General features: G+C 32.7%; 1 protein-coding gene across 10 annotated transcripts in view; it reads right to left on the bottom strand.

Annotated features, from left to right (window-relative positions):
• LOC124952367 (putative polypeptide N-acetylgalactosaminyltransferase 9) overlaps nucleotides 1-13,993 on the bottom strand; it is a 176,885-nt gene that overhangs the window by 114,313 nt on the left and 48,579 nt on the right. The window contains exon 1 of one of the 10 annotated variants that reach the window (XM_047502120.1): nucleotides 2,679-2,888. The exons of the other annotated variants lie outside the window; for them this stretch is intronic. The gene's annotated coding sequence lies outside the window, so the exon portion shown is untranslated. Of the gene's footprint in view, nucleotides 1-2,678; nucleotides 2,889-13,993 lie in introns of those variants that run through there. 10 annotated transcript variants of the gene reach the window in all.

Genomic DNA, 13,993 nt, shown 5'->3' with positions numbered 1-13,993 from the left:
GCAAGTACAAGGTTAAAAGAACGAAGACATCGTATTCCAAGATCCTTCTCTCTTTCTCTCTCTCTCTCTCTCTCTCTCTCTCTCTCTCTCTCTCTCTCTCTCTCTCTGGACACATCTTCCACCATCCGATTCAACATTTTTAAGAACCACTGCGCTATCTCCGGAGTTTACGAGGAAATAATGGAGAAGCGTGAGGAGAATAAAAAAAATCTTATCTTCTTCTTCCATCGTCCATTCTCATCTTCGAATTTGTTGATACAACAAAATCTTTTTTTATGTCACACGTACATAATATACGAAATATTATATACAATTGTTAAATATTTTACGTAAGAATTGTTTAATATTTTATGATACTCGATAACATACGATACTATTGTGATAATATATATAAATAGATCTTGTATATTGATTATTAGAATTTTTTTTTTCTGTTCTTTTTCTTTTTTCTTTTTTTTTTTTAAATGATATATCGAGTAATGATAATCCAGATAAAATAAAGAGATAGAAAATCATAAAATTGCACGTCATTGAAGCATTTCCGTTCGTACTTTACTCAGCGATATCTGATCTCAAGTTACGAATTTATTTATAATGATAATGGATACGTGATAATAAAACGAATGAAATATCGACGAGATAACAACGTGACATTGCACGAAATTTTAATTTGTTTTCTTTTTTATTTTTTTTTTTTTTTTTTTTTTTTTTAACGAAGGAAAAAGATTTTTTTATCTCTCGAACGAAAAGGTCAAACGCGCAGTGAGAAAATATTTTAGCATTTCATTAGAAAATAGCAGAAAAATAAGTTTCTCTGATAAATAAGTAAACGATTGGTCGCAAAAGAAATCCTGAGAATACAGTTATTCGTAAATCGATATTGATTAACAACTCAGTCCACCATTTTTATATATTAAAATGTCAGACAAGAGAAAGTGATTTCTGTAATTGCATACAAGCATTTATGTAAGTACTGTATAGCTCTTTACACGCGTATATGTGTGTGTGTATGTGTGTGTGTGTGTGTGTGTCTGCGGAGAGAAACCAGTATTTATTTCTTGATTTAAAATTATTTTGCTAATTGTCTTGTTCTCGACTTTTTATAATCGAACCTTTTTCTCACTAATATTGCTACCTGATTTCGTAGCTTCTAAAGAACATCTCCATTAGTAAACTCGTTTAATATTTATTTGAAAATCGCCTACGACGATCAACCGCGAAAATTATCGCGAAATTAGTTTAATAACTTCACTTCAAAGTGACATCCCGCGGCAAGATGTCATCTCATTGAGGGTCCTCCTTTATTACTACCACCAATCTAATCTTAGTGAAACATTTTCGATACTCACGAAAAGCAAACTAGAGAGAGAAAGAGAGAGAGAGAGAGAGAGAGAGAGAGAGAGAGAGAGAGAGAGAGAGTGTTTAGAGAAACTGCCGTCACCTTTATAGCGAATTAGATTACGGTATAAATGGCTTATTTGTCGCGGCATTACCTTGAAACTCATTATAGTCAAATAAGAGATGCAATTAGCATAGTGAAACAAGTAAAAAATTAGAAATGAGGTATGGATTAGTAAGATACGAGAGAAAATTCGATTTTCTTCGAAAAAGAAAATTCATCTCTCTCATCTTTCTTCCTTTCCAAGTGATTTATCTCTTTCAAATTTTCATTTCACAATCGAATGTAAGCAAATTTATAAAGTGAATGAAAAAAGAAGAAAAAAGAAAGAAAGATACAAGAAATGGATGCATCAACGGATCGATACGTCTCACGTTCTTGTATAATATATGTCCGAATGGGAAAAGGTCGAGCGACGGTCCAATGAACGGTTTAGAATTTTATGAAAACGATAAAAAAGTAAAAAAGAAAAAATACGAAGGAAACAAGAGCCGATTTGGCTCGGAGAGCTTACAAGTCTCATCGAATAATTGAACCGGACGAACCGTTTATGGTTGCATGGGAGGGAGAAAGGAATGACAAGTAGCAGTCGGACAACGGTAAAATCGAGGAACGAGGATAAACGAAGGCATCCTTAAGAGTCTGATCTTCTTTTCAGGAAAGCATTCGAAATAAATTTTTTATTAAAAAAGTATTTATAAATATTTCACAGAAAGATCGTAATCCTCTTGATCCTATGTAAATTTCGAAAAACTGTAGGATCGATAAAATCCCTCCCAAAAAAAAAAAAAAAAAAAAAAAGAAAAGGCAAAAAAGAAAGAAAGAAAGAAAGAAAAGAAAATACGAATTTTTTTGTATTCGTACTTTTTACAAATACAAAATTTTTTAGTGAACAGAAAAGCTCGACTTCGATAGCTATTAATAATCGGATATATGCACGATCCTACCATGTAACCTTTCGCGTAAGTAATGTCGAAACGATCGGCAGTATGTTACATGCGGTTAATCCTATAAGCGTCGCTTCTCCCCGCGTATTTTCCATCCTGTCACGATGAAATTTGCGACAACACTCTCTCTTTATAATTCAATACAACAACGCCAGCTGGCTTTTGCTCGTGAGCCGTGATATATAAGTCTAAAATAATAACAATAAAAGGGAAAGAAAACGAGACAGAGAGTGGAAAAGAGGAAGAAAAGGACTGAGAGAGAGAGAGAGAGAGAGAGAGAGAGAGAGAGAAAAGAACGACTTAATACGTACAAACAGCTAATACAGACTCACCACGTTTTCAAAATCATTTTTATAAATCCAAAAGTTTTTATATCCGAGATACATTCTCACATACACAGAGAAAATAAAATGGAATATATATATCACTTGGAAACATTCGTAATAAACAAATACGTACAAAATTATTATGTTTCGTTACTGTATTTTTTTAAATGACGATAAAACGAGGAAAAGACCAAGTACACCTGACGGCGTTCAGGCGAGAACTGAAAGTCGACGAAGGCCGAACGAACAAGCATACTCTACCTATACCATCAACCGACCTATACCACCTGCAACTTGTAGCCTCGAAGAAGAAGGAGAATGTAAAGGAAGATGTAGGGAGAATAGCGGATACTTTCAATGGCCTTTATGAGAAAACGGAACGTCCAAGCTTCATCTTCGGTTTGTGCAATGTACGGTAATTCGTGCCACGAAATCGGTGAAAAAAAAAAAAAGAAGAAGAAAGAAAGAGAGAGAGAAACGATCCTCGGTATGTTTATTGTTATTTATTATTGTTTTTTAAATTAAACTCCAATCTATAGAGCACGAAAAATTCCTTATGCTTCTTTTCTTACAGCTTATATATGATAACGTGTTCTTAAAAAAAAAAAAAAAAAGAAAAAAAAAAGAAAAAAAAAAAAAAAAAAAAAAATTTTTATTATATACATAAATACATATATGTATACACACACACATATATATATACATATAAAAAGAAAAACATTTTATAGTAATATTCCTCGTATTTTCTGGGTATTTCGCAAATGTACTATATTTGATATCGAAAAAAGGATCAGGAAAATTTCAAAAATAATATACCAAGTGAAATAACATTCCTGCTAACTCTTCTATATCATAGTTTATGTTCTTTCTACGATTTCTTTAAGTGTATACATCTTAATGGAAGCCGACGATCTAACGAAAAGTTTCTCTTCTTACGGTTGATGATAATCTATCTCAATTATCTTTACCATATGATATCTTCTTTGAATAAAGATATATCTCGTCATTTATTATTCTCATTTAATAACGTAATCTCTTAAATTGCACGTATGTATGATTCATCCCATCGATTATATATAAATAATCGAATGAAATCTTTGCAATATAAACGTAAGTGTTTCATTATTCGATTTGGTTTCTCATCGCTAAGCTATTAAGATTGTCGAGCGTATCGTAATAAATTGTTCAATCGATTTTTGAAAAAACGAAGAAAAAAGTTTTAAAGTTTCAGATACACGATCAGATACCAATGGCATCGAACGAATAAAAGAAGTAGAAATAGAACACAGAAGAAAAATGAGATAACCAAACTGCTATGTCTCAAGCGGATAATAAGTGTTATATATCTATGTGACCGAGTATCGTATAACCATTGTACGATTTCACGGTCACAAGAGCATGGAAAAATAGTGGCTTTCCACGATGCAGTAAAAAAAAAAAAAAAAAAGAAAAAAAAGAAAAAAAAGAAACAAAAGAAACAAATGTGCACTTGTTAAAACAGGTGTTGAAAGTCAACGAAACGACGAGACAAGCTATTAAAAGCTGCCCACACGTTTGACATTTACATCGGCACGGGAGAAGAAGGGGAAACCATGATGATGAGGGAGGATCGGAGAGCGTGAAAGCATATATTTTATGAATGGTAAACACTCGATGTTATTATTGTTATTAATATCTTTACGAAAATTGTACGTGTATCGTTCAACAAAGGACATTGGTTCTATAAAAAAAAAAAAAAGATCACGATTAACAGATATCAAAGTACCCAAATTAATTAATTATATCAATAAATAAAAGTAACCAAATTAATTAATAATATCGACTTAGAATTATTATTAACAAGGTATAAATAAATTCGAGTTCAACGATCGATAATATAAAATATTAATTAACGAAACAACATTATAAATACTTCCGATTCTTTTTCCATTCGATAGTTTCCTCTCCAACATTTCCCATCCGATAATATAGATAAGAAAATTAATTAACTTTGACCATTCCCGATATTTTATCGTCCACCCTCTCTCCACCATCCCTTCGTTACGCGGGTACAGGGGGACTACGATTACATTTTGCGTAACACATTCTCAATTGAAATTGTGCGCGAGAGAAACGAGGGTTGGAGCCCGATGCAACGGCTGCAATTTCGAACAAGCGAACGTAGGCGAAAAGGAGTTTTATGAAAGTTCAGAGACGACTTACGGGAAAACGTTAAGGAGAACAGTGATAACCTCTTTTCAACTTTCTTCCGACACCCTCGGAAAATTCATAAATTAATAGATACATAGAGAAAGTATACCGGTAAAACGATGCTATCATAAGGGACTATATGACTATCCATCCCTATGGGCGAGTGCTAACTTTAACGATAACTTATCTAAAATAGTTTCAAAGAGATGTTCACGAAATTCTCCAAATTTTCGACATCGTAAAGTAAGGGACCAGACTGAACAGAACTTTAAGTTTTCTTAAGTTACAATGAACGCTCGCGAGAATTCGCGAGATCGCGTTCCGCGAAGTCTTCTCCTCCTCAACGAAAAGAGTTTCAATGATAATAAAATGATATCTAACCGACTAACCAATCTATCCATCTATAAGGGTAATATCGATTATTGAAAATCATTAAGAATATTTGTATTAACTGCTTTATATAAGATTCTAATGATATCGATAATACCGTATCGTTCGATCGATACGATATCTCTTTTTCAAGTGTATGTAGATAAGTATGTACTTACCTATCTACGTCCTTCATTCAGATTAAAAGTATTCGCGATATTCTCTCTCTCTCTCTCTCTCTCTCTCTCTCTCTCTCTCTCTCTCTCTTTCTTTCTTTCTCTTTCGTAAAGAAGAAGTTTGGATAGTTTGGATCTAACGGTGATTCGGTTGCTCCGCGAAGAAACGAGGAAAACTTCGAAGATTCGTCCGGGAGGAGTTCTTGAATTGGAATGGAAAAGGAATGGGAAGAGTTCTAATCGATTAGACATCCGGAGCAAAACTCCTTGGTGCTTGCCAATTTCAGTGGTACTTCGCGTCTTGTAACCTACAGTACAAGTTTCCGCGCTTTTCTTTCCTTTTCTCTTTCTTTACGAGGCCGAATGCAATAGAAGAAAAGAAATTGCTAAAGTAGTACATTGTCGAATCTCTCTTACTCTCTCACTCTCCCTTTTTCTCTCCTTTTCTACACAACGAATTCCTTCCTAACGAACGTTTGTCTCTCTCTCTCTCTCTCTCTCTCTCTCTCTCTTTCTCTTTCTCACCCATTTTCTCTCTCTCTCTCTCTCTCTCTCTCGACGAACAACAAAGTTCGAACGCGAAATAACGATTTTATCTGGAGCTTTCGTCGAAGAAGGTGACGGAGAGGAAGAATGAGAGGGTGAGTAAGAGATAGGGAAAGAGAGAGAGAGAGAGAAAGGGGTGGGAGGGAGAGAGAGGAGTTGGGTGGACAAATTCATACTCAAAATTCGATATTCCCTAATTAATCTCCATAATTAACGAGGCCGAGTACTCGTACGACTTCTCTCCTAACGAGCATTCGTTTTCTCGTGGAAATTACAAAAATTAGAGCGTTATGATTGCTATTCTGCTCGAAGATTCGCCAAATAAAATCACGGAAACAATTATCGTCATTTTCCACCAAGGTCCCTCTCGACTATTTATTCAACCTTAGAGAAGAAACTTTGATATTCCACTTCCCACTTGTAAAATAATTAATTAATCATTAAACCTGTATAAGTTTGCGAATTTACGTCGCTAAGAGCGATCTTTTTGAAGGCCCTTTTTCTTGCTTCACAGAGTGGAAAATCTTTTATTTAATCATTATTCAAAAGACTTAAAGACTTCTTTTTCTTCTATCCTTTTCTCATCAACTTCCTTCTATGTCTGTCTTTCTTTTCCCTTTACTTGCACCTCTTTCTTTATAACATCCATTACCCTATTTACTTGTTCCGCGACAAACTTTGTCCGAAAGAAAAACCTGTACAAAAAAAAAAGAAATAAAAAAAAAAATAAAAAAAAAATAAAAAAAAATAAAAAAATGTAGAAAATCGACGTTACAATGCTTTTATTAAATTTACCTTCGAATTATCAGAAACTCGATGTTATTAAAAATGAAATAAAAAAAAAATAGTAATTTTATTCGATTCTATGATTCAGTTCCGCAAGCATTATGCGAATAAAGAAACTTTACTATGTATATTATAGAGGTTTACATAATGAAGGAGTAGGGAGGGGGATAAAAGAAGAAAAAGAATGTAAAACGGAGGACGAAACGTTTTTCCTCAGAATGTGTTGGATGATAAAATATCGCGTAAATAAACTTTACACGACGTAGTTTTTCGACTGCACAGGTAAAATATGTGAATTTCGCGCGACTGTTTCAATGTATACATACATATACATATATATATATATGACTATTGTAAAATAAAGATGACAAATTAACCTACTCAAAGTTTTTTTACATTTCAACGCGCTCACACACGAAGCTGAATATTTAAATACCTTTATAAACAAAAACTTTAACATCGCGTAATTTATACGGTGAAAAAGTAGACAAGGTAAATAAAGATATTGCAAGAGAAACAACTATAAACGTATTAAAAAAATAGCTATGGCCTTCGGACGTGAAGTTAGAAGATCACTATGAAGATTAGCAGTAAATATATATGTACATTGCGAAAGACTTGAGATATGTAACATATGATATTGAACAAAGTTAAACTGACTGTAGAAAAATGCAGAATGTTGAAGAGTATTAGCACGAGAGAGAGAGAGAGAGAGAGAGAGAGAGAGAGAGAGAACACTGTAATAACTTCTAGTAGGACACACTAATTTAACATCATCATACATATTTAAACGGAAAAGTCAAACAAAATGAGAAAAGTACGACAAGTATTTAACATATATTAACATATTACAGATCAATGATACGCAAGAAAAGAAAACATTCCCGAAACATTGTTCACAACTATTAGATAACGATGGATAAAATTTAAACATATTAATCAAGGTTTTTGCAAAAATGTTGAAATATCATCAGAGAAAATATAAGTGTCCATAAATAAATATCAATAATAAATATATAGTCGAAAGAAAAATATGTAAACGAAAGTTCTTTTATATTATATTTCGTTCTAAACAAAAAAATAATAATAATAATAATAATAAAACAGAAAGATGATAAAATAAAAGAAAAAGAAAATTAAAAAAAAAAAAAAAAAATAAAAGAAAAGAAAAAACGATAAAATTTTCTAAAACGAGATAAATGTCATTAAATTAAATTCTCGTTTCTTCGCATCTCGTTTCTCTTGTACGATTTTTCGAAGACATACAATTGGAACGATCATGCTCGTCGATCCGCATCAAATGGGAACGAAACGAGCACAACTATATTTTCTGATCCTTTAAGCTATCCTTTAAAAAGACATATTTTCTCTCGCTAACCTTTAATAGCCCTATCGTCATATCTCCAACCTCTCCTAGCAGTTATCGTTGATCGAACGACCAATTTCATTCCAGCCTTACATCATTTTTATGCTCGCTATATTTCTGAGACCGATCAAAAACGTTCCAACGAATGATGCATTATTTAGAATGCAATTTAGTTGAGACCACTGAGAAACCATCTCGGTTGGTCGCGGTCAGAAATAAACGAGAAACAAAAATACTAAATAAAGATGATATACACATAGGATCATCGTAAATATTTGATTAAGTTAGTAATGTGTATGTGTGTATGTGCGTATCTATATAATATATACAAAAAAAAAAAAAACATCCTTTCTAATGGATAGAAGCTATTAGAAAAAAGCGATAGTATTGAATTCTAATAAAATTCAATTACTCTTGCATTTACTTTGAATTACTCCATCTTTTTCTCCCTCTCTCTCTCTCTCTCTCTCTCTCTCTCTCTCTCTCTCTCTCTCTCTCTCTCTCTCTCTCTCTCTGTGCGTTGAAAATAGAAGAATAGGTATTTGAGAGAAGAGTGCAGGCTTTAAAATTCATTGAACTACCGTGCAACGAGAACCCTTTTCCCTATTTTCGTCCCAGCACGAAGTGTGGCGCATGAATCGCATATGTGCTGAGAGAGATTGCATTATTTAAATGTAATTTCTTCTTCGATCGTCAACAAGAGCCAACTAGATAGGCTTAAGTCGTAAGCTAGTCGTAACCTAGTCGTAAAACAGACGCGTAAAACCCCATAATATGCTAGTCCTTTATTTAGTGAAAAATACATTTTTTATACCGTTTTATTCTATTTAGTATCATCGTATCCAACGAATACTTTTCTTTTATTGACCTTGATCTTAAAATAATCTTAATATATAAACGTGCGAATAAAATTATCGATTCATTTAGATAAAGAAGGACAAATGACAACACGATCAAAACGAGAGTTTCCTCCCTCACCCCCTTCCTCTCGAATAGGAGAGAGTAATTGAAAGACCGTGTTGAGGTCGTTAATCTACCCTAAATTACGTTCTCGGCGTTACTTCGGGCCCTTCTTTACGACCCTTATACAAACACAGCTTTTTGGGATTAAACACGCCGCATCCCCTCCTTCTCCTGCTCCTCCTCCTCCCCCATCTCGTCCCATGGGACTCATTAACGATCGTGAGTTAATTAAGCACGACGATAAATTACCACTCGATTATACGTGCCCAGTAAGTCTTCGAAAGGAGTCCCGTGCGTAATCGAACGCTAATCCTTTCTCAATTTTCTTCTCCTTTTATTTTTCTTTTTCAATCCGAAAAAATGAATTTTCGTAATTCCTTTCTCATCGTAAAAAAAATTTAGCATCACGTAAGCTCGTTAAAAAAAAAAAAAGAAAAAAAAAAAGAAAAAGAGAGAAAACGAATATGAAATATTCTCTTAACTTTGTTCACTTCGACGATTAATCGACATTTACTTTTCTTTGAACCAGCTATGAAATGATCGTTGTAAAAGTTTAAAATGAGAAAGAGAGAGAGAGAGAGAGAGAGAGAGAGAGAGAGAGAAAGAGAGATGTCCGACTGGTAGGGACCCTTACGCTCGGACTCCTGCGGTTTATGGCGTTAATTTAATCTGCATTTGAATTTAATTAAAATACGAGTGCACGGACGCGAAATACGCCCGCCGTTGACAACTTTATGCAAATTGGAGCGGAGCTTGGAATCGAAGCAACGTAAGTACTAATTTATGCTTCTCTGACTACGAAGACGTAAGCTCAGTTTATATACGTACGTATGTATATATGTATGTATGTGTGGTATATATAAATACATACATATATCTATGTTTAAACTTTCAGTCTCTTTAAAATCAGTTTTATGTTGCTCTTATCGGCACTCCATTTATTACTTCTTTTTTATATTTAAAACTCTTGATATCGGAGCTTACCAATTCTCTTCCTACTTCTTTCTCCCTCACCCCTTCCTCATTCTCTCTCTCTCTCTCTCTTTCTCTCTTTCTTTCTCCTGCAAAAAAAAACAAGAAGAAGAACAATAATAACAGCAACCTCGATCAAATTTATCTTGGCACATATATACAAGAGAACACGATGAACGGTCTCGTAGATGAATGAAGAGAAAAAGAAAGAAAAAGAGAGACAGAGAGAGAGAGAGAGAGAGAGAGAGAGAGAGAGAAAGAGAGAGAAAGAGAGAGAAAGAGAGAGAAAGAGAGAAAGAGAGAAAGATGGAACGTATTTGTAATCTGATGGGAACGTACGTACATACGTATGAAAAATGCATGCAACTGGAAGGATCGTTATGCTAATCCTTGAATACGACATGCCAGTTTTATATACAAAACTGCGTGTGTCGATTAATAGTTACGTCCTTTGTACAAATATATATACATACATATAAACACACAGATACATACACGTGAAAATCTAACTTACACATCAATCGTAATTAAAACTGTCCGTTAGATTTACACAGTGAATAGTTCCCCTCCATTCGACATTGTTTTCATCTTACCTCTATATTTTTCATTATACAGAGACATTGAAGTATTCATTCATGTATCCGCGTATATAGTTTAATTACTTTTGATCATCTTGAAAAAAATAGTTATATTTAAGAGAAAAAAAAAGAAAGAGAAGAAGATACGATTGATACACGATGTGCGACCATCGTCATTTCTTAATTAAATCAAATACAAAATTAAAAAATAAGAAAAAAAAAAAAAAATACTTAAATCAAGCTTCGAATCTAATATTTTTAATAATGATGGGAAAAAAAAAGAGAGAGAGAAAAAAAAAAAAAAGAAGAATTAGAAACAGTATCGAAGGTAACATAGCGTCAGAAAATTATAGTTCTCCTTCGTGGCATATACGAAGCATACTATGTAAGTTAACTGGGCGGAGTCCAAACGGATGTTGATATCGCGCTTAATAAAATGGCTGGGTTCTTTATAAAACAAGGCAAGTTTCTACTATATGGTCGTTGGACGATCAAATGATAATTTTCGCTTAGCTTTAGCCATTGTGTAAACACGGTAGTGAGATTGTTATTAATGCATGGTAAAATCAGTGTGAGACTCTTTGTGTTATGTAATCTTTGGTCCTATTTCGACATGAAAAGCCTTATTCTACTCCTTCCTTCCTTCCTTCCTTCCTTCCTTCCTTCCTTCCTTCCTTCCTTTCTTTCTTTCTTCTTTCCTTATCTTCTCTTTTTCTTTCCTCTCCTTTCCTTCCCTTTTTTTTTTTCTTTTCTTTTCTTTTGTCATTTACTTCGTACCGTGTTAGAAAAGCAAATTTGACGATTCGAACACCTCAAATGAAAACGAATAGCACGTTAAATAACGATTTCGTTTTCGCCGGATGGACTTCAGAGTTTGGTACTTGGTTTTCATTATTACGAGAAGCGTTATTCCGGCAGGTGCTCGAGACTAACGACCGTTTAATTATTCAGCTTTAATTGCGAGCCTCTTATTAACGGCGTACGTGCATTACGCGCGATACGCTTCCATTTCGAGCGAACTCCGGACGAGCGAGTAATTCGTTTCCTTCTTTTCCGGAAAATTATATCGTCCTCTCCGGTAGTTTTGTACTTCGTTTTAAGCATTATTTTTCTCGAACATTAAGCGAAGATACACGTATCTATATAGAGACCGTAGAAGAGTGGTATATATATATATATATATATATATATATACATGCACATGAGTTTCCGGAGAAACCTCAAAGGATTGAAAGTAATACATTTATTTTTTTCTTTTTACGTTTCATCAAAAGCACGAGAGTGATCAATTGATAAGTATTGTAAAATCAATAATTTTATATATTAATATTAATTGTTATTACATATACGTGTAATTAATATTATACCTATACTTGAATATAATGATAAATTGCTTTATCGTTAATAAATTATTACGTTTTAATGTGATATCTAATCAAATCAGTCAATTATTAATATATTTAAAATTTTTTTATGATTTAACTTACATATGAATAAGAAGTGATCGTAATCACGCTTCCACTGAGTCTAATAAAATCATAGTAGAATAATAATACTTCCAATTAAGACGATATTATTTAATTTAATTATAACGATAAAAAGAGATGTTCATCTGTCCGCATCTCGGCACGTACTGCGTACTTACTCCGCCGTGACAGCTCATATAGGAATCTTCTTCGATGATAAATAACAAAAAGAAAGAAACAAAAGAAAGCAAAACAAATGCCTGAAGAATTTCCACGAAAAGTACGAACCAAAGACGTTAATTCGCGATTTCGAGCGACGAAGAAAAATAGAAAGAACAACTGTTCACGTCGCTTTATTCGATATATAAATATAAATATTGTGATTTTTATATAAGATAATATATATAACTCAAACGTCTGGTCTCGTTAATTTGTTGCTTTTTTTTATACATGGGATCATATTCAATACGCATTTATGAATCCAAATCAATTTCAATAATTAAGTTTTATTTCATCGTTATCGATTATTATGCAAAAGCAATATATATAATTTCAATATTTATACTTCCTATGTAATCATTTTATATAAGTTGATTTGTAATTCTAAATTGACTACAGATTAGAATACGTACTTGTAAATAATTCTACAATACATTCGAAAGATTAAAAGCTTTCAAAAATAAATACTTAATATTAAGTGTTACTAAGTCAAAAATCGTTGATAGCATCATTAATTAAATATGTGCTCTGTCTTGATTGCCAAGAATTGACAATAAAAAGTTAATTAAAAAGAAAAGATTATCGATTATACATGACGATGTTTCCATTATTAGAATATTTCTATTACTAGAAGTAGGTACTTATAAAAGATTCGAATCTATTCGTCCAGGGTTCAAATTCGTATATTTATAAGTACCGTTTCTCAAAATACAGAGTTCGAGCTTATATATACATATATATATATATATATATTTCAATTGGATTCGAATCTATTCGAAAGTATTACTTTTCTTTTTCGAAGTACTTATGAAATATTTGAAACCATTAGATATGAATCTACTAGAAATATACTTGATACCGTTCCCAGTATTATTGTATATGGCGCCTAAAACTCGATCACACGTTAAAAGCATTTTTTTCGTAAATAAAAAGAAAGGATCTATTTCAAAATAATATATATTATTGTCTTCATTTACATAACACGAAATAAAATGCTATTTACTGTTCTTACGATAATCACGTATATTTTTTAAATCGATTTATTTTATCGAAACTACCGAACATATATTTAACGTATTTTATATCACCAATCGACGGGATTTTATTCAATTTCATTTTTATTAATTTATATCAGAGATTTGATTCTATCATTGTTCTAATATATCTACGTATATGATTCTATCACGAGAGAAAGCATTCACATAATTTCTTATTAATACATTTTTATCAAACTTTTTATTAAATAATAAATAATGTAGAATATTTTTTGAAATCCTATCTAGAAGATATGTACTGACAAACTCGAATCACTCACTCTTGGTTAATATAAAATTTATTGATAAAAATACTATAACTTGAATGTAACAATTTGGAAACTATAATTCTTTTCTCATACTCTAGCCTAATCAATGCCTTACTCGTTACTCTTTTTTTTTTGTATTATTTTTCTCATTATTTTTGTTTGTCTACTCAGAGTAGTAGTTCACTACTACCTGATCCACACAGAATAGCACACAATACTCTTAATGCTGTTCATTCGCTCTCTCTCTCTCTCTCTCTCTCTCTCTCTCTCTCTCTCTCTCCCTCAAACTAACTTCTTCTCTTTCCATAAACAAACGTTCCTTCCATAAGACAAATCACGTTCTTCTTGATTACTGATCGGCTTACATTATACATGCATACACACACA

The sequence above is a fragment of the Vespa velutina genome, chromosome 10 (assembly GCF_912470025.1).
Source record: "Vespa velutina chromosome 10, iVesVel2.1, whole genome shotgun sequence".
Lineage (NCBI taxonomy): Eukaryota > Metazoa > Arthropoda > Insecta > Hymenoptera > Vespidae > Vespa > Vespa velutina.
This window is presented reverse-complemented; position numbering and strand designations above follow the sequence as displayed.